Raw genomic sequence first — 21,590 nt, 5'->3', positions numbered from 1 at the left:
CTGAGGAAGAAGTATGTGGACTTTTCTTTTTAGTAAGAGCCTCTGGGTGTACCAAACGTTTAGAAGTCAATAGGCAATATTTGAGGACAATAGGAGGAAAGGAAAACAATGCTTTTCTCAAAATGGAAGTGGCCTGATTTTCTTCTGATTATTAAGATTTCTACCACATATTGTCAAATTGCCTTTCAGGAAGCCTGTCCTAGCTGATTTTCCCACCAGCATTCCATAGCGACCACTTCATCACACCGTCACCATACAGGTATTGGATTCTGTTGTGTCTTTGTCAATGCGTTGGTTGAAATAATACTATCTTATTTATTTATTTATTTTTAAAAATGTATTTATTTATTAATTTATTTAATTTTTGGCTGCATTGGGTCTTCGCTGCTGCACGCGGATTTTCTCTCGTTGCTGAGAGCGGGGGCTACTCTTTGTTGCGGTGTGAGGGCTTCTCATTGCAGTAGCTTCTCTTGTTGTGGAGCACAGGATCTAGGCGCGTGGGCTCCGTAGTCATGGCCCACGGGCTTAGTTGCCCCACGACATGTGGGATCTTCCTGGACCAGGGCTCGAACCCGTGTCCCCTGCATTGACAGGTGGATTCTTAACCACTGTACCACCAGGCCCCTACTATCTTCTTTAAATTTGAACTTTTAATTATCAGTGAGGTTAAATAGTTTTTCACACATTTAGTACAAATTGTTTATTTATGCCATTTGTCCATTTTTCTATTGTTGTGTCTCTTTTGCTTTATTCATTTAAAAGAGCTCTTTGTGTTAAGGATATTTGTTCTTAATTTATTTTGTCACAAATATTTTTGCCCGGATTGCTGTTTGCATTTTAACTTTGTTCATGAGGTTTTTATTTTTTCCTGTATAAGAGTTTTCATTCTGTTTTTATGGATTCAAATATTTTAGTCTTTTGTTTTACTGCTTTTTTCCCTTGCGTAGGAAGGTCTTTCCCACTCCAGCAATATGTATATATTTTTTAAGTATTTCACTTGCAATTTTTACACTTACATTTTGGATGCATCTAGTATGTATTGGTATAAATGGTGACGTAGAGATTTCATTTCATTTCTTCCCAGTTTTTTCAACCCCATTGACTGAAAACTCCATATTTTCTTTTCCAATTTGAAGTGTCTCTCCTTTCTAACATGAAACTCTCATATGTAGGTTTCTGGAGTTCTTACTATTTTCCTTTGATCTCCTCATCTGATGTGAACTGATTCTGACACCACTATCAGTGTTTTTAATGAGTGTGCTTTCAAAATTCATTTTATTATGTGGTAAGGCAATGCTCCTAACTGGTACTTCAAAAATTTCCTGGCTATTCACGTAAGTTTCTTGCTCCAGAAGCGCTTAGTCACTTGAAGTGAAGTGCTGAATATATGTAAGTATTTTTCAAAGTGCACAAACTTGTAAAAGTCTTAAAGCAAAGAATTTTATAGGCAATATCCATCACTCCCTTTTAGAAATATATCCAAAAGACTGATCACTGCTGGGTTTTTTTTGGCCACGCAGCTTGCGGGATCTTAGTTCTCCAACCAGGAATTGAACCCACGCCCTCAGCAGTGAGGGCAGAGTCCTAACCACTGGACCACCACAGAATTCCTATTAAATCTGGTCACTGCTTTAAAAGAATGCTCAGAGTGTAGGTGGTGATGAGGGTCAGGAATTTTCCAGCCCACAAGATGCATATTTGGTTGGCTCATTATGGCCAAGACAGATTTAAGTGTGATGAAAATGTATGTATATAGTGCATCCTCTTCATCACGTTATTCTTAAAAACATTAAAATTATCATATAAGTGAAAAGAATGCAACTTACGAGTTCCCCACCATTCATAAAGCTATATAGACTTGTTGCAACAAATCAGTCATTGAGGCTTTTAGTCACATTAGTTTCCTCTGCCTTCCGTTAGACCTTGTCTGTCAGGCCCTACCTCGTTTTCAGCCTCTAGGGTCCCCTTTCCCCACAGCAAGAGTTGCTTTATCGCCCCATCTCTGATCTCCTGAATCAGTCACTCACCACCCAAAACTCGGTGAGTGATCCCACAATCCCATTCACTCACTAGTCACATGGCATTGAAATTGCCATTGTTTTTCCTGTAACCCAGTTAGAGAGTAGAGATAATATGATATTCACTATTGTACCCAGTCCCTAGCTCAGTGCCTGACACAGATGAATCTCAATAAATATTTAGCGAGTAGGTGAACACTACGAACTAAATGTGAAGCAGGAGAGACACAAAGAGCTCTAGCCCAGGACTCGGGGATTTAGTATCATCTTAGTTGTTTTGACATTGCATTACAGAGTCTCTAGGACTGCTCCTCCTCCAGAACTATTCTGTCCCTGAATCCTACCTCCCGGCTCTCCTCCCTGGTCCTGCTGACAGGCTTGCCCAAACGCTGACACCCTGCCTGGGTCAGAACACAACCCAGCCCCAGCTGCCTTCCAGGACACCCCATAGCCACATGTTAGATCCTCAGAGGCCAGATACTAGCTTGAACCACTCTTTGTCATCTAACGCCACACCATTTGGATCCTGTGTTCTACCTGTTGGCAGTTAGCTATATGCATGGGCCTTGCCTGACGGAGCCTAAGATACGTTCTTCAGGATGAGCGGATTGAATGGATCTCACTCTGGAAACGTTTGTTTTCACACAGCTCAAATCTTTTTCATTGTCACACAACAGTAATTATAGTACTGTTGAAGTTCAACTCCTATGAAAGTACTGGGAACAGAAATTGAAATAATAATCCAGATATAAATCAAATTGCAGGATTTTAACCATACATTCATGCTATGTAGAAAAACAAGAGCTCTTTTTTTTTTTTTCCTCTAATCTCTCTCTCAAAAGGACAAAATTCTTTACTTTCTGAGAAACCACAAGTCACTTTCATCTGGTTTTCCCCCAGTCCTCTCCTCTATTTGAGCTCAGCGTTTCACGTGTTCATTTTGGTGAGATTCCATTGCAATACATCACCAGGAACACATGTGTTCCACCGGGACCTTATTCCCTGGAAGATGTGAATGGTGATGTAAATAACAGCCTCATTGGAATTTGAAGGAAGTAGTGCAGGAAAGAAAGCTATGGTGAAATAAGGCAAAATCAAGCAACTATAATCAATATTTCCTCTTGGGGTAATGTGGGTAGTATTGATGCTGATAGGGAACTTCAATGGTATTCATCAGCTGGAGCTGTCAGCAGAACATTAATTAAATGGCAGCTGTTGCTTTACCACTTGTAGGGGAGGAGAGCAACTAACTCCAAAATAGATTTCCAAGGATAAGAACATTTCCAGCTAGTAAACCAAATAAGATCCTGGTTGTGTTTTGTTTTGTGTTTTTTTTTTTTTTTTTTAATTGAGTTTTGCAGCACATGAGTGAAGAGATGAGGAGCAATTAGACTTGTGGCAATAGTTATGCATTTAAAGTAAGAGTTCTAGTCTGTTGTTGGAAATATACATACATCATGCTAATCACAGCTACAGAGTCTAGCTTCCACTCAGTTATGCATTCATTACTCTCTGATGCTCTAATGAACATTTAAGATGTCTGCTGATTTTTAACTTGTAATAAAAACAATATGTGGTCATTAAAGGTTTAGAGAATACTAAGAAGCAGAGAAATAATCACCCACAGTCACTGATTATTATCCCCATGTTTATATTAAAAAAATTATGTTCAGTCCAATTACTGATCAAAACTGTTCAGTAATGTTTACTTCCTCAATTCCATGACATTTAACAGATTCAACTTATTGAGCACTTGTTTTATGAAACATGGCTCTAAAAAAAGTCCCAGGTCATACCTGAATCTATATATCACGTTAAATTTTTAAATTTACATGTAAATATTTATCATAGAATATTTATTATAATCTTTCACTTTTTGTTGAGTTGCTATTGCTTACAGAAATCTGTGCTATAGTATTTGCCATTAGTGATTTTCATCTTGGTAAAGTTCATTTAACCAGACAATGTATATAGATTTTTTTCCAAGGTGTAAAAAAGTCTTCTCTATAGAAATTTAAACTTACAGAATCAATCGGAAAATTAATTCTATAATGCAACCTAAAAATGTATACTTTAGGAGATCTTTGGAGTACATGGACCCTCCAGCCAGTCACTTCCATGGGACAGACCAGCTTGTTTCTAACGCACCTGCTGCTATAGAAGAAGTGAAGTGATTAATCCCTTCCTGTTGTTGCTGAGGTCATGAGAAGTTAGGGGGTAGTAAGAAAGTCCAGAGATGGGGAAATCCCAGGGAAAATGGTGAACACAGCCAAACTCACAGGGTTAGGGGAAAAGTCAAGGTCTGAACGAGAGAGTAGAGTTTGTAGTTAGAATTTCCACATAAAGGTAAAGTTATATGTGTCCAAAAGTAAGACAGAAAATATTATAACAGTCCACAAAAGAAAGACAGGATAAAAGAAACAAAGTCACTGGGGAAAATGGAACGCTTTGGAACAGTCCCTAAGAGAATGGGTTGTCTCCAGTTGGCACACTTATTGGGAAAATAGAGAGCGCAAGGACCCAATCTCCAGTCAAGCAGCAAGCCAGTTAGTGGGCTCTCAGAGCCCCAAGCCCAGCTGCCACAAGACCCCTGATGCTGAAATAGGGAAGGCAGCTGTCACTCAACACCTTACATTCTCCGAGTTGGCTCCAGAACAGCCAAGTGATTAAGAGATTAAGAGCACAAGCTGAGGAGTCCAATTGCCTGGACTCAAATCGCAGATCTGCCACCTGCTTGTTGGAGGGCCTTGGGCAGCTCCCTCAGCCTCCTTACCTGTAAACGTAGAGAGTACGAGTATCTGCCTCACTTCTGCCTTGTTGGTGCCTAACACATAGAAAGCAGTCATTAAATATTGGCTACTTTGTTGTTTATTATGATCATGTGATAGAAAAGGTAATAGACTCAGCCTCAGAGGACATTGTAACTTCTCCCAAGTGACCTCTCTTCCTTCATCCTAGTACCTTCTTCTTTAAAATGAAGAGATTGTATTAGATAACTGTTCTCAACCCTGGATGCACTTTAAAAATCACATAAAAGCTTCCAAAATAGATCAACACTTGGGCACGTACTCAGGCTGGCTTGAATCAGAACCTCTGGGGCATTGCCTGGACATCTGCATTTTCAAAGCATCCCAGGTGACTCTGACACACAGGGAGTGTTGAGAACTGCAGACTAGATGACCCGATGGTCCCGAGTGAGCTCGGAGTCTAGAGGTTTCCACCCTCTTTGCTATGGGTGGCTCCAGGACCAAAACTGTATGATCATCGACAGTGTGAGACTCAGAGCCCCCATTCCTGCTGGAACTCAGACCAGCTGTGGCAATGCCAAGAGAACTAGAAGGTCTCACAGAATGTCTGAATTATCATGCAGTTTGGGTGCCAAGAGGAATTTAGAATAACTGAATGAGAAAAAGAATGCTTCCAGAAGCCAACCAGTGAAGCCCTTTGTCTCCAAAGGATATAACACTAATTCTTTCCCTCCTTTGACACTGTTACACCTTTTTACATAAAGACAGGGAGGCAAAAAGGGAAATTCTTAGTGTGTTTGTTGTAAGGAAGTCAGGAGAGATCATGTGAATGAAAAAGAGTGCCTTAATGAAATATAATACATCACGACCTTTATTTTGGATTAAATAGGTCTGTGCCACGGAGCAAAGAGTGTATTTGCTTCAGGAAGGTGTTTAGCCTGTCAGGTAAGTAGTGTACAAGTCCTGTGTGCTGACCAGTAGTGAGCGTGTAGGAGCGGGGCTGGGGTGTGCCACATAGTTGTGACAAGATGCTGTTTGTAATTCATAGAATAGAATTTCTCAGAAGGTAGAGATTCATTCTGGTATGTGTTTATTCCACGTGAAACATTCACCTTCCTGGGATATTAAATCCTACCACCTGGGGATATTTGATACACCGGAAAAGTAGAGTATTTATGGCCACTGGCGTAAGAAAAAGCAAAGCATTATCTGCTCCATCCAAATTGTATTAGAACTGCTCTCCTTTTACTTCAGATAGTACAAAAGTTAAGTGTCATACAAGTAAATAGAAACTCAAAAATTCCAACTATATCCAGATAGTCAGATTTTTGGCATCATTGGAGATGACTTGGGTTTTAATAAAGATAAGAGAATTAAATAGAATAATAAAATATCTCATATGCCATTGCTCCACTGTAGCAAACCACTGGCTGAAAAGTATCAGGTAATTTTCCTTAAACTACGGTCAGCTCTGTTTTTCAGAAGGAACAACATGCTGTTAGGTTGACAACTCACCCCCTAAACAAAGTCATTGGGAGTCAATAAGGGCTCTTATACAGAATGAGACTTTCTGTCCCCTTCCTCAGTACCTCCCCCAACAAACTTACACACACCACCACAGGCTTCTTCCAGAATTATCGCTACCAACAGCTGGAATAAGTTTGTTGCAGGACTCTCTCTTGAACCACTTCACAAACAGAATGCTCATGACCAAGGCAGAGATCTGCAGAGCATTTCTTTACAATAGAAAGGGGAGTTCTAACTTGTCAACAGGAGCAACAACAGACCAAAACCCCCAATGGCATCAAAGGATCTGGCTGCAATAGCACCCATAATAGATCATAAATTCAAATGCTCCAAGTCTTCCTTCTCCAGAGAATCATCTCAGCAGTGGGGAAGCCGAGAATCACGTGCCATCCACCACTGTGGAAGAAGAGCTTCTGTGTTCCAGGGCCCCAGGCCTAGCTCTTCCGGGGTTGCCCAGCTCCGCAGGCCATTACAGCTTCTGGCTCCACTTCAGGACCCTGGAGAAGAGCCCCATTGGCCTTTTGACCCCAAATCTCTTTGTTCTTTGCTCTTAGGTGAATCTTTTCAGGCTGCAGGGTCACATTCGACACCTTTCACCAAAACGTCTCCCAGTCACCTAGGTAGAGGTCCTCCTTGAACAACTGCTTGCATTACAAGAAAGCGGTGAAAATATGGGCTAAGTAAGATCAAATTGCCTGGGTTAGAATCTCAAACCTACCACTGGAGCAAGTTACTTACCATCTATAAACCTCATTTTTCTAATCCATAAAACAAGAGATAAAAATAGTGCCTCATTGGGTTGTTATGAGAAGTAAATAAAATCATTCAAAGTGCCTGGCACAGAAAAATCTCCAGCATATGCTATTATTGGCATCACGTATACATACTAAATAATTATGCATAGCTCTATAATACATACATTAAGTAAGTAGATAATCTATATTATATGTAGCTGTTATTATCATTATATTCTCTATTATATCACTATATAAGAGTTGGGATTCAGATGTCCCAGTCTTCAGTAGGGATACCTGGCATGCGGGGCAACGATCTATGGAATGAACAGAAAATGGAAGGTGGGGATTTGTCACCAAAGTTGAGGGGCCCCCGAGGAGTGAATTCTACCAAAGCAGCTGCCTTCCTTAAGGACCAAACAACCGGCTGTGACCAAAGCAGTTGGTCTGGCGGTGTGCAAACCAGAGGATGAGATCTATCTAGAAGGCATGTGAGAGTTAAGCTTGTATGTAAAGGCCCCTCCCTCGTCCAAATTCCAGGCTGCCCCTGAAGCATGCATCACTCACTAAACAGTTAATGAAACACAAAGAGCCTTGAATATCTCAAGTGTCACATTTCAGGACTTATAGAATAATTAGGAAAAATCTGAGCTGGCAAAACTCTTCCGGGCTTGTGTTGGCAAGCAGACCATCTTTGTTTTCCATTAGTGTGTGTTGTCGTCACAGTAACTGCAAGGCTCCAAATACAGGCCCGGGGTGTCATTTCCTCATGTACTTAGGCTGCCACACTGAAATAGCATTATGAACTCAGCAATGCCTCTTCCTTTCCTGTTGTACCTCAGTCAAAGAAGCAGGCCCTAAAAGGAGTTACTTAAGACATAAGTATATTAAAGGCATATACAGAAAAATAAAGTCCATTTATCCCTATTATTGTATCGCCTATGACTCATGTGTGTGTCGGGGGGGGGGAACCTTATTTTTGCAAAGATCTTTTATATAAACAAGGCAAGTTGGCAGTAATTTGATTGTCTTGGTGATGTCAGCAGTCTACTGTTTTCAATCAAATTGCCTCTTGGCTTTAAATCTGTAGCAAATCATTTTTTAAAGAATGCATTTTGCCAACTCTGATATGTCCATTTCACGGCTTGCTTTCACCTTTTCCTTAACAAAGATAAGCAGCAGATAATTCACTTCTTCAAAGTAACTTGGAAAGATTGAAAGATTGCAATTACAATTATTGAAAAAGAAAAAAAAAGACTATTTTCAAGTGTAGATATATAAAGTCCTTGGCCAGTGAAGCAACAATTGTTTTCATCTATGTTTTGGTGAAGGAGGTAGGTGACAGAATTTGAGCAAAAAAGCAAAAAGAGAAAAATCCCTGAACCTTAAGGGTTCAATGAAAGTCAGACCACTTGAGATAAATTCTGCATTAGCTTTAAAAATTCTTTTTAAAGTCTGTCTTTCACAGACCTCAGAAACACATAAATCACACAATATTATGCACATTGACACCATTTCCCAAAAAGGAAATGCAACACCAAAGTTCTTTTGACTTTGCAGTGCTGCTGTGGCTTAAACAAAGCTCTCAGGGACTGGAGTGCTGGTTAATATCGTGTTTCTTCATCTCTTTCCTGGGAGTTTCTCAAGTTCTGCAATCAGCTGGTCAACAGCCAACTGGAGCTGCCCAATTCATGTTGGACTTTCCTTATTCTAAATTCTTACACAACTCACTGCCTAGCCTTTGAAATTACACTGCCTCAGCTACTACCATGGGGAAAGTTGTATTCTGCCTGCAGCCTTTTCTCTTCTCTGATTAGCTAAAGAGTAGGACTGACCATTTAAGGGAAAAAGAAGAACATAATCCAATATATTTTCCTGAGGTTCCCATATTTTTGCCCTAGAACCTTTATAATGTATTCTTTAAAGCCAGGAAAATTCTTTTCTTCTTTTCTTTCTTTTCTTTTCTTCCTTTCTTCTTTCTTTCTTTCTAAAACAAGGTCTTCATTAGAGAATGATCATTCTGAAATTCAGTTTGCCTTATCTTTTAGAAACTCATCCTTTCAATTGTGAAAAATAAAGCAAAATGGACAGGTCTAAACTGTGAGTACCCTGCATAAGCTAGTAGAAGTTATTAAGAAAGTTCTCCACTTTTGAGTGCTTTATATATTTTTGTTAAGTTAAATATACAGAATAGTGAGCACCCCATAATATACTCATACATCTTTATGAGGTGACACTCTTTTTTTGCCTTGGAATATACTTTCTTGCCATGTTTAAGAGGAATGACCAGGATTAAGGGCAATGAGTAGCAAGAATTCACTTGTATTTGGTGAGGCTGAAGCTAGTGTGAGATAACCTTTTTCGGTCTTTTCATTTTTATCTGTTACTAGGTTAGTAAAACAAAACAAAACATCTAAGGGAAGAAATAAAGAATGATAAATTTAATAATATATTCCTCCTTGGAAGAGGAAGTCTCCTAGCGTAGTCGGCTATAAAAGAGATACCCAAGCACTACGTATAAACACACTTTATCTCCAAGTGCAAATATAGAAACCATGGAACAGTCTATGCTGTGGGTGATTTCTTGGCCTTTTTAGTAATAATTCTATAAGACAGCACACTGCTGAGTGATAACGGAGGGATTGAAACATAAATTCCATACTAAATTATTGGCTGGAGCTCAAACTATGTCTGCTTGGAGTACACAGCAGCAAAGTATGTCCCTGACAGGATTCCACATTTAAACAATACATTCTTCTGTCTTTCCTATGATCTGTGAACCTGATTTTACAAACCGTCTGTATCTAAGATTTTTGTGTGCAACAAAGATTAAACTAAACAGATAACTATATTTAAGGTGTACTGATAAAGCAAGAATAGCGTAAAATGATTGAAAAGTCTATTGGGCAACTGTAAGTTGTATCCACTCGTTTAATCTTTAAAACAACTCTATGAGGAAGCTAGTATTACTGCCCTCATTTTAGAGAGGAGGAAGCTGCGGCGCAGAGAGTAACGTGCGCAGGGTCGCAGTGAGCTGAGGCCTAACTTCAGGCTGTCTGACCTGCCTATGCAATTAGCCTTTCCCGCCTCCTCCATCTGAATGACACATCCAGCTCAGCTATAAGGAAGCAAAACACATTTTATTAGCTTATCTTTCATTCTACTGCTACATATCTTAAAAATAATCAACGTATAAACAAACGTATGTTGCGGGCTTTCAGATATTATTTTTCTAATAAGCTGTTACCAGCGTTTTTTCTCTTAAACCTGTCTGCTGAAATAGATCTCAGCCTAAGCTCACCCCTTCACTTCCCATGATGCTGCTGTTTTAAAACCCACATGTTAGAGAAGGGAAAAATTAGTGAAGATGTCAATTAAACAAGCTCTGTAAAATCTTCATTCTTAGGGCAACTGTTTTGTGAAGAAATGCTCATCTTCCAAAACAGACAATTAGCATTCATTGAGAATGTGTATTTTACCAAAAAGTATCACTTCTAAAGAATAAGTAAAAATTATAACCACTGGGAAATCATTGCTAAATGAATATATTAAATATTTCATAAATTTCTTTGGGAAAATCCCATAGTGATTCTTGGTGAACACCCATTTAAAAGAGTAATTTTAAACTCCTTGGCTGTCTTAAAATGTAAAGAGAATTCTTTTCTTTTGGTGAACACGGAAAAAAATTAGTTCAGAATCATGATTCATGCTTTATCTCACACAGTAAGACTACAGGTTTCAGGAGTGATTTAAAATAAAACTGAGAAATGCCTCTTTTTAAAATATTTAGGGAAAAATAAAAAGGGATAAGCATGATATTTAAATATTTTAATGTTCCAGGCCAGATTTTAATCTATGATGACCCACAAATGGAAGGAACCATGATTTAAATGTATAGTACCAAAGGTAACTATAAATAGAATCTGGTACCAGAAGATGATAAAAGTATACGAGTTACAGTATTTCGAGCTCTAGGTGTATACACAGGAGATGCATGTATAAATATATATATATAGTCTTTATATATCCCCTTTCCTATTTCATTCCCAGGAAGTACATCATCTCCACAATCAAGTACACGAGCGTAGTCACAATTACTTGTAATTTTTCTGTACTCGGTAAAACTATGAAGACCTTCCTTGAGAAATTTTTGAGATTAAAAGCTATTAACCACACTTATAGTTGCTTGTCTTGATTTGATAGTTACCTATACTTTCTCACATGCTCATCATTAGAAATCCAGAGCCAAAAATGTTCATAGAACATCCACAAGGTACATGGGCCAAACCGCTCCAGAGCCAAGGGATGCTTAGGACAATGCTTTGTACCTGGTCGCCTTCATAAAATTGTTCTGAATTTAAAGAAGTAAACCCTGCTCCAAAGGACCCAAATTCTAACAGAGCATCAAACAGCCCAGACTAAGAAGGAATCACTTCTAAATGGTCTGGTCTGGGAAATCATTGTGAAAGTGGAAGCCACTGGTCTGGGTTTTAAACAGTGGGCAAAGTCTCTACAGGAGAGAGGAGGAAAAGTGTTCCAGGCAGGAGGGAATAAAAGGGGCAGAGGTGGAGCATTGAAATATGCAATATGTAGGTGTTTGGAGAAGGGCCCCAAATCTGAACTCTCCGGAGCAGAGGGACACTTGTTGTTGAGTAGTGGGAGCTGAGACTGGAAAAGTTAAGTACATGCCAGATGATGGAAGGTTCTCAAAATACCCAGCCTAGGTGTTTGGCAGCGACTAGTTGCAAAAGATAAGGGAGGAGTAGGGGAAACAAGCATAAGGAAATTAACCCCATGGTCATGGGCAAGGTGGTCTGGTTGGCAACGGGGGGGTGGAAGGAGAGCAGCTCTGTTATAATCCAGACCAAGGATGAAGGGAACAGACCTTAGGGTGGCGGGAGAAACGGCAATGGGCTCTCTTGTGGTCAAGGGTCAAAATAACACAGGCGTGAGCTTGAGTGAACGAGAGAACACAACCTGCACAGTTGATTGCTCATAAACTGGAGGAAAGCACGTGCTCTAACCTGAGCTATTTTTGACTCTCAAGGGTAAACTTACAGTCCTGAAGACAATGATACTCAAAAATCAATCCATCAGGAAATGTGGTTTCACCCAGGGCCAAATGCTGTACTCAGTTATCCTCACACTGTTCCACTAACTCCAAAAGAAATTACATGCCTCCGAAATCTACGAATGGCAGATTTTGGCTTTACACAGACATTTGTAAGCCAACAATGTGACCCTTCCTGAGATAAAAACAAGAAAAATGTAAAGCATTTAGTTCAGACTTTTTGAAACTCTTTAAAGACAAAGCTACTTCATCTCCACTAAAGCACCAGAAGTTTCATTCTCTGATACCAAGTGTACCAGAGTGCATTTTGCACTGTTACATTCATTATACATGATTAGCTGCATTTACTCTGTAAACTAATCATGCAATCAGAATCATGAAATATAATATGTACTGAAATGCATGTACTATTTCATTTTTCTGAGCATATGATATATCAGCTTTAATTAGTTTTTCTTAAAATAGGAACATTTACTGAAAGAGTTGATACATTCTTGTCAACAATTTGTTCAAAACTGGTTTCGGGTAAATTACTTCTTTAAGTTGACAAAACAGACTCAAACAATTTCTTTTAAAATGTGCATTTGTATCTTCTTTGAAATTATCCTTAGTTTAGAATATTTTTTCAAATTATCATGTTCACGTAGAGGAACAAACTTCTTACGCAAATCCAACCCAACTACGGACACGAGTTACCAATACTAACCAAGTCACCAATTTGCAGCCATAAGTTTTGTCAGATTCAGTGTGATATTGATCGCGCTAAGCAATGCTGATAAAACAGCATGGAAACTCATGGAAGGGGAGACAATACAACAGACAAAAGGAGGATTTCCTTCACACTACGGTGAACACATTCATACACACATACATGCAACTTAGAAAGATTTTTTTCTAATACATTCAATTTGAGTTTTAAAAATCAGAATCTGTCTCATCTATATGCAAGCAATTACTCAATGTCTTTAAAAAACACACACAAAATAGTATTCTCCTGGATACTACTCAACAACTGCAAAAGCAGTGATCTGAAACCAGGCGTAACTTGTGCCTAGTGAGAAGCACTCGGGGTGACTGTAACGTAACGGAGTTAGAACCAGCACAAGGTGTACCAGTGTAATCAGAGACTCCGGCAAAGGGGAAGTCAGCCAGTCAAAAGCACAGCAACACAAACACCACGCAGGACTTGCCTCTCATTTACCACACAAGTTGCTCAGCTAGTTTCATTATATGAAAGTTATTTTGCTTCTAGGGAAAATATCCCTTCCATTGGCTAGCCATCCTCATTGTGAAAGGACTGTGAAGTTGTCCTTTGTCGTATTTCTGTTACCTGCCAGAAAATGATAACTTGGCAGAAATATTTTGATCGCTATTAAAGCATCATTACAATCTTTGTGTTTAGAAAACAATCGGATAATTCTGAGAAAGAGATGGCTTTCTGATTCTTTAAAAAGAATTCACAGTGATCGCCATATTTCCTAAATGTGTTATCACATAGTGGGACAGTGAGAAGCAAAGGAAACAGACAGCACAGAATCGGAGAGAGCGCTCTTCTCGTGGAAACAGAAATTTCTTAAGAGAGTAAGTAGCTGTGTATTTTGGTCTTACCTGACTGGCAGCTCGTCTAACCAAAGGTACGTCCTTTATGGAGGTAGCTTATCCTTGGAAGAACCCAGTGGCTTGCCCCACAGCCCAAGAGAGACTGGAGTTCTGGAAAACTATCCAGCCCAAAAGAATACAGAGGAAAAAGCTTTTCCCACTTTCTTTCCTAGGACTAGCCAATAGCTGAAGTCATGCAGGAAACTGGGTAGAGAGAAGGGGAAAGCAGCTTCTTCTCCCTGAAATCCCGATCAGCAGAAATTGGAGGCTGCTGTATATCTCCCACCCAGACTTTTGTTTAAAAGTTTTTTCAACTGTTGCTAGGTGTTGGGTTCTGAGATTAGGTTTCTCATCTTCTGCTTCCTTCACAGCACTGTCAGAGCAGTGACTTTGTGAGAAGCTGAGCTCGCGTGTGCTATATTTAACCAGTGTTCTCAGCAAGTCAAGCCTGTCAACAGCTGAGAAGTTTGGAGCCGGCTCTGCTCAGTTCCTCGGCAGCTGGGTTATCAGTGGATACAGCTCTGCTCACCCTGTAAAAGATTGCGGGGAAACGGCAGACCCTTTTAAGGACTGCTGCTCGTTGCACAGAGGTAATTATTGTTGGAAGCCCTTAAATGCAGATTGTGATTTGGAACCTCAAAGCAGTTGCCTTGAGCAGAGCAATTTATCAATGCAATATTCTGCTCAATTAGGCTTTCTCAGATAGACGGTCTTAAATAGAAAAGGCTTTTAAAACTGTATGACAACTCTTGGGAAAATTCACAGTTAGAGATCATTCCCAGGCAGCTTTTTACACTGATGTGTTTTGTTGCATTCGTAGCTGGATTACATTTATACCTGGCATATCAGACTTAACCAGCTTATATACCTGACTGTTTTTAAAGTAAGTTTATCATAAAGGAATGTCTATGACATTATGTTTTGGAAAGGAAAATCTTAGCGTTCTCACTCAGGTCATTCATTCAAAGCAAGAAACGGAGAACACTCCAGGAAAAACCAGGACTTCAGACACCTCTGGTTGTCGCGACAGCCCTGTCTCATCATTAAACCTCCAGTCTCCAAAACCAGAGAGCGATCACTTCTACCCTGAACTCCAACATAAAGAATATCTCAAGACATTTTTATTTGCTTTATTCTATGTCGGAAAATAGTATGAATCTTCCAAGACTAAGAATCATGAAAAAAAAAGTGTGCTTAAAACTACTCTTGGGACTCCCTTACTAATTACATATGTGAAGTTAACTTAACAGTAAGAGGACCTGAGAGAGTGTCTTTTAGCCACAAAGTAGGAAGGGAGACACACATGCACACACGCGCTCACACACACAAAACCACACACCATTACTGGCTAACAGACTAGAATATTACCCTGACAGAAACCTTGCCAATACCACGAAAAACGTTGACCCCTTTCCTGAGGTCAATTTGTCAGCTTAACGATACCGTTTTTAATGATACCCTTTTTTTGACATGCAGACTGAAGTTGGACCAAGGAGACATGTAAAGGCATAGATAGATTGCATATTTTAAGTGTTGCATACTTGCGAAAAGAGGCTTACTACGCTAGAGAACCCAGATGTCTGTCTGGGAAAGGCTGCCACTTTTCACAAGGGGTGTGTGTATCCTTCTTTTTAAAGAAATGACACTTACCTCCAAGGTTAGATGATCCCACACCTCAACCAATGAGAAAACGTCTCAGCTCTCCTCAACCCACCCACCACACTAACAGCATTCATCCTCCCCCCTCTAATTTCTTTACTACTGTTCACATATAAAATTGCATTTGTTCAGATTCTTCTTAGTCCTTCTGGGTCTGGGCCAACGCTGATTTTTTTTTTTAAAAGACTTCTATTAAGATGAAAGCATTCTTATCAACTATACTCCAAAAAAAGAAAACAGAGATGAAAGCATTCTTATAAGAAACTGACTCTTCTGGAACGCTACTGGATCTTTTAGAGACCGTCTCTTCACTGTCCCTAAAAAGTGGGTTCTAATAGGCAGTGGACCTGTGTAACTGGGCTGTGACATGGTTCAGAGGGACTAGGAGAATTTTTTTAAAACATTACAGAGGGGGTGGGGTGGGGAGACAGTTGTTTGAAAAATGCCCACACGCCACTCATACCCTACATGCGATAGCACCCCCTTCCCTAAAGAGGGCTTGGGGAATGTATCATTTCATCCCTCCTAAGAGTTCATTTTATAGATGTCGCCAGTCCAAAAGGAAGCAGAGAAGTATGTTAGCCAAAGTCAAGAAGACTGAGGGCCTTTCTCACCTTCTGGGATGGCCCACACTCTCTGTGGAGTGTGTTTCTCTCCAAATAAATCCACTTCTTACCTATCATTTTGTCTCTCACTGAATTCTTTCTGCGATGGGACATCAAGAACCTGAGCTTCTGATCAGCTCGGTGCTTTGTGACCACCTGGAGGGGGGGATGGGGTGGGAGGGAGGGAGATGGAAGAGAGAAAAGAAATGGGAACATATGTATATGTATAGCTGATTCACTTCGTTATACAGCAGAAACGAACACACCATTGTAAAGCAATGATACGCCAATAAAGATGTTTAAAAAATAAAATAAAGTAAAGTAAATCCATTGCTTCTAAAAAAAAACTGAGCTTCATTATTAAGTGCTGAAGCCAGGTATTAAAAAAAAAAAAAAAAAAGACTGAGGGGAAATAACCCACTTTGCCTTTACGGGCCTAGGTAATTCCATTGAGAGGGTGATCGTTATTTATTTCTTCCCTAACTATCCAGACAATTAGAGGTTTTGGTGGGGTTTTTTTCCTTCTTTAATGAAAACCTAGTCCCCCACCGTTGTTTTCTTTAACCTTTGGACTAGCTGTTCATTGTTGCTGTTAGTTTATTTCTAAAATGTGGTAACAAGCAACAGCATACAAAGTATTTCATATAATTAGATACTATTGCTACCTTTGAATTACGTTCTTTAATCAGGCTAGGCATATGTGCTGGTCTGACTCAGTACTCCATAGTCATCAGTCTCTCATGGTCTCTCACTCTCTCTCTCTCTCTCTCTCTCTCTCTCTCACACACACACACACACACACACACACACACACACATACACACACACACTCTCTCTCTCTCTCTCTCTCCATCTCTCTCTCTAAAGTGAATTTATTTTGAAGGCTTCCCCCACCCCCTGGGAATGATTATTCAGACAAAAGAATTTCCTACATAATCCACAGAGGAAGTAGTGTATTAAGAACTATTCGAAATTTGTGTTTTGTATACAGTCAACAAGGAATCGATTTTTCAACACATGTTGTTAATATATTACCGTTCAGCGGCATCCTTTTCCCCGTCTTAAGTGTGAGCATTATTCTGAGAACTTCTAATAAACTTACAACTAAAGCTGAATTTCCCAACTTCAAGAATGAATCACGATGAAACTTTTTAATAAGAAGATAGATTAATGTTATCAGTGAGAAAAAAGCAGATGAATTGTAAGGGAGGTGGCACATTATGTCTGTATCCGTTTATAAGACCAAAATTTACCACATTGTTCATTTAAAGAGGCATAGTGATTTTTAAGTTAAAAGTTTCTGTTATTTAATATATACAGTGAAGAGAAAAATAGACATTGACTTCAAAACGATGCTCAGGGCAGCAGGGGGTGAGGGCCTAGGTCACAAGGGGAGTTTCCAGACCTGCCATGTTCTGCACATTGGCTGGCTTTAAGACTGGAATGTAAGCTCCCAGGTAGCAGAGAATGTTTCCTGTTTGTTCCTTACTAAATACTCAAGCACCATAGTAAGTGTTCAATAAACAGGAATGATCGAATGAGCAAATGAACATGTAAAAGATGAAAGAAAAGATGAAGAAAACTTTAGAGCATATTATCCGTAAACTTATGGAAAATGAATCTAGGCTCTCTGGACAGAGTTGGGTCATTATTAGCTGCATATTCAAAGTTGTAGGAAGAAATTCTTAGTTTGTAAATTAATTATTTTGAAATTTTTAAATTTCCAAGGAAAGTAATAGATTTCTGGATAATAATAAAGATACCTGTGTAACATATTATACGCTAGGCAGAGTTCTAAGGGCTGGACATGTACTAACCCACTTAATTCTAACAATAACCCAGTGAGGTCGGTGTTATTATTGTCCCTCATTTTACAGGCAAGAGAATTGAAGCATAGAGATATTAAGTAACTTGACCAAAGTCACATGTTAGTAAGTGACAGAGCCAGAATTTGAACTAGGGAGTCTGGTTCCAAAAATTTGTGTTCTTAACCACTTAACTGTCTCTTACATATGTTAGTCACAGTAACCTATTCTTCACAGTCACTGAGAGTCAAAATGTATAGACTTTTCTATACCTGAAGATATATGCTCTGAGCAAAAACATACACTTAAAACTCCACAGCTTTGAGGCAGATAGAAAAAAAAAAGTGGCATAATTTCATGATCAGCGTAGTAAAATAAAAGCTTATTGGAAATGAAGTCTTGTTGAATACCAGAAAAGAGAAAATTGGACTGAAAAGAAGATAATTGCTTTGAGGAAAAAAAAAAATCTATTTTTAAGCAAAGGATGTGAGCTGTTCAGTATTCTCTCTAAAACAAACAATGCATGATGAATGAGTTCACTGCTTAGCAAAATTCTAAAATTACATTCTAAAAATATAATTTTGGTCTATGATTTGATAAGCAATTCAAAAATGTTTATGAACTATGCATTCACAACCAAAACTTCTCAAAGACATAATCAACAGCAAGAAAAACCAAAAAACAAAAAACAATGGGGATGCAGGGATTGATATCCATTAGCTAGTTCTTTGGTATCAAAATGATAGTTTGATATATTTGCTATAGTCAGGTTTTACAATTTGCAAATACTTACACTTTCTATTAATCTAGCTATACTTCTATTTAGATTTTACAAAACTTTAAAAGAAGTAGTACTAATACGTATTTTGTAATATCTACAAATATTCATAATAGAATAACTACTTTGTCCTATTTACAAATAAAATAGTGTCACACCTACATTTATTCATAAAATATTTAACTAAATTATTTATTTTCCTAACAGTTTCAGAAAAAGGAGAGGCAAGACTAGGTTTAAAAGTTATAAGATAATAATAACTTATTATTAAAAACCCCATTTCCCTGTTTATGTGCTTGAAAGTAGGTTAATAGAATTTAACCCAGGTAGTTTTTATATAAGACCATATTCTGCATACATTTACAGGTCACAAGCATCTTATTTTTTGAAAGGGTCAGATGACATGTGCTGGAGTGTATTTCCTTCTTCCTTTCCTATTCTGAAGTCATCTCTCACTCTTGCTCAATACTCTAAATCTTAATGGCAATGGATAACTTTTAACAGTGTTTTTAAATGGAGTGAGACATTTACTCTCCAAGAAATAGACACAGAATCGGAAAACCAGTGATTGGGCACAGAGCCGTGCAGAATAATGTACTTTTCCCCACAAACATATGGCTTTGTATATACACACTATGCAGATAATTATAGTTAATTCTGAAAAGGGCTGCCTTGAAAGCACAGTGGTTAAGACCTCTGAGTCTGAAGTCAGGCAAAGCTAGTTTGAATTCAGACTCCATTACTTATTACCTGTGTGAACTTAGCAAATTACTTTATTTCACCCAACCCGCCTTTACCTCTTCTATACGATTAATAAAGGAAGTTAAGACTATTCATAATAGCCAAACATTAGAAACTCTCTAAATCAGCGGTCCCCAACCTTTTTTGGCACGAGGGACCAGTTTCGTGGAAGACAATTTTTCCACGGACGGGGTGGGGGGGGCTGGTTCAGGTGGTAACACGAGCGATGGGCAGCGGCAGGTGAAGCTCCGCTCATTTGCCCAGTAGCTGTCTGTGGCCTGGGGGCTGGGGACCCCCGCTCTAAATGCTTTCTGCAATTGAATCGCTACACTGTGGTACAGTCAGACAATGGTGTGCTATACGGCAATGAGGACAGATGTGCAAAAATGCGGATAAATCTCTCACACAAAAGGTTAAATGAAAGAAGCCAGACCCCAAACAGTACACTGTATGATTCCATACATACCGAGTTCAAAAACAGGCAAAACCAATCTAGGGTGCCAGGAGTCGGGATAGTAGTTACCCTTGGGATGTGGGGACGCGACTGGAAAGGAGAACAACAGGGGCTTCTGTGGCACCAGCAATGTTCTAGGTATACCAGTGGGTTCAGTCTGCAAAAACTAACCAAGCTGCACACGTACGATTTATATATTTTACTGTCTGTACATTATAATTTTTTTTTTTTTTTTTTGGTGGTATGCGGGCCTCTCACTGCTGCGGCCTCTCTCGTTGCGGAGCACAGGCTCCGGCCGCGCAGGCCCAGCGGCCACGGCTCACGGGCCCAGCCGCTCCGCGGCACGTGGGATCCTCCCGGACCGGGGCACGAACCCGTGTCCCCTGCATCGGCAGGAGGCCTCTCAACCACTGCGCCACCAGGGAAGCACTGTACGTTATAATTTAACAGAAAGTTTAAAAATTAAAAATAAATTTGAGTATATACTTCCTGAGAGTTCTTATCTTCTGAAATATATACAGGTAAAATAAAATGATATCTGGAATTTACTGCAAAACACTGTGGTGGGAGGGAGGAAGAGAAGTGGGCGAGAGGACAGTGAAACAAGACTGGCCAGAAGTTGACAGTTACTGAAGCTGGGTAACGGGTAATCATTAAAGTGCTCTCTCTACTTTCACGCAGGTTTTAAGTCTTCCATAATAAAATATTTTCAAAACAGTGCTTACTATTGGACACATAAGTAGATAGTCAATAAATATTAGTCATTATCTTCATTATTAATATGACAGTCATCTTAAAATATTTGTATGAACTGAACTCTTCAGATCTGAGTCTTTACGTGGAAGACACATAGAATTCCCCTGATGTCATGAGCTAATTAAGAAGACAACTGGATTAATATTAATAACACACTATTAGCAACTGAGATCAAAAGTTTAAAGAGAAAAAAAGTAAGGAAACTAAAAAGGTCCACCTTAGGCAAATTAGTCCTTAAACCACAGGGGAAACAGGCGCAATTCTTGCTTTCATCAACAAAACTCACCAACATACTGATCTGCCTATCTGATAATGAAAAGGAAAACTGTCAAGAAAGTAAGATGTCTAGGCATTAAAAGCTGTAGGCCAGCAGAGGTGGTTACTAACAGGAAATGTCGTTACAAGGGTGAAAGACTTGGTGAAAAATTCAGGGTGAGCAATGCTCAGAAATACTTGAATTTGATCATCCATTTTATAGCTGAGCAGGCCTTCATATGCTTAATATTTGCATTTCTTTACCCTTTTCATCTGAAAATGTGGTAATAATTCACCTGGGAGAGCTGGAACAAATAATCAGGGACAGGAAAGTGTTTGGAAATGATGAAATATCTAAAAATGTTGTACCTCAAAGCTTTCCTTTTAGTCCCTACCTTGAGGACTGTGAGGAAATCAACCATATGATGAAATGATGAAGAAAGTTCTTTAAAAGGCTAGTGTTAAGTAAATATAATATAAAAATCTGAATCTACAGAATGCAGAAATCAGAATCATTAGGTAGAGTGAGACAATAAAAAAGTAAATGAAAATCACAAAGTAGTAGTTTTTTAAAGCAAACTGACTTCCACACCTTGATTATAAGTTCCCTGTTGACTCTTTAGCCATAAAAGTAAAATTGCAGGGAGCCGCGGAGGAGAGGGCAGCCACAGGGGTGCGGAGGGCAAAGCGGAGAGATTCCCGCACAGAGGATCGGTGCCGACCAGCACTCACCTGCCCGAGAGGCTTGTCTGCTCACCGCCGGGGCGGGCGGGGCTGGGAGCTGAGGCTCGGGCTTCGGTCGGATCGCAGGGAGAGGCCTGGGATTGGCAGCGCGAACACA

At 39.4% G+C, this 21,590-nt stretch overlaps 1 protein-coding gene and 1 long non-coding RNA gene across 8 annotated transcripts in view; one reads left to right on the top strand and one right to left on the bottom strand.

Moving 5' to 3' along the window:
* Nucleotides 1–14,172, bottom strand: part of FILIP1 (filamin A interacting protein 1) — a 184,701-nt gene extending 170,529 nt beyond the window's left edge. For 3 of the 7 annotated variants that reach the window (XM_059035940.2, XM_059035945.2, XM_067011300.1), the window contains exon 1: nt 13,706–14,172. The gene's annotated coding sequence lies outside the window, so the exon portion shown is untranslated. The remainder of the gene's footprint in view (nt 1–13,705) is intronic. The other 4 variants (XM_067011298.1, XM_067011301.1, XM_059035942.2 and 1 more) reach the window with 2 other exon arrangements.
* Nucleotides 13,283–16,036, top strand: LOC131740253 (uncharacterized). The gene is made up of 3 exons (XR_009330863.2): nt 13,283–13,678; nt 14,068–14,286; nt 14,650–16,036. It is a non-coding gene; the product is annotated as an uncharacterized lncRNA (long non-coding RNA).
* Nucleotides 16,037–21,590: the final 5,554 nt, after the last annotated feature.

The sequence above is a fragment of the Kogia breviceps genome, chromosome 13 (genome assembly GCF_026419965.1).
Source record: "Kogia breviceps isolate mKogBre1 chromosome 13, mKogBre1 haplotype 1, whole genome shotgun sequence".
NCBI classification, from domain to species: domain Eukaryota; kingdom Metazoa; phylum Chordata; class Mammalia; order Artiodactyla; family Physeteridae; genus Kogia; species Kogia breviceps.
The sequence above is the reverse complement of the archived record's forward strand: the minus strand, read 5'-3'. Positions and strand labels throughout refer to the sequence as shown.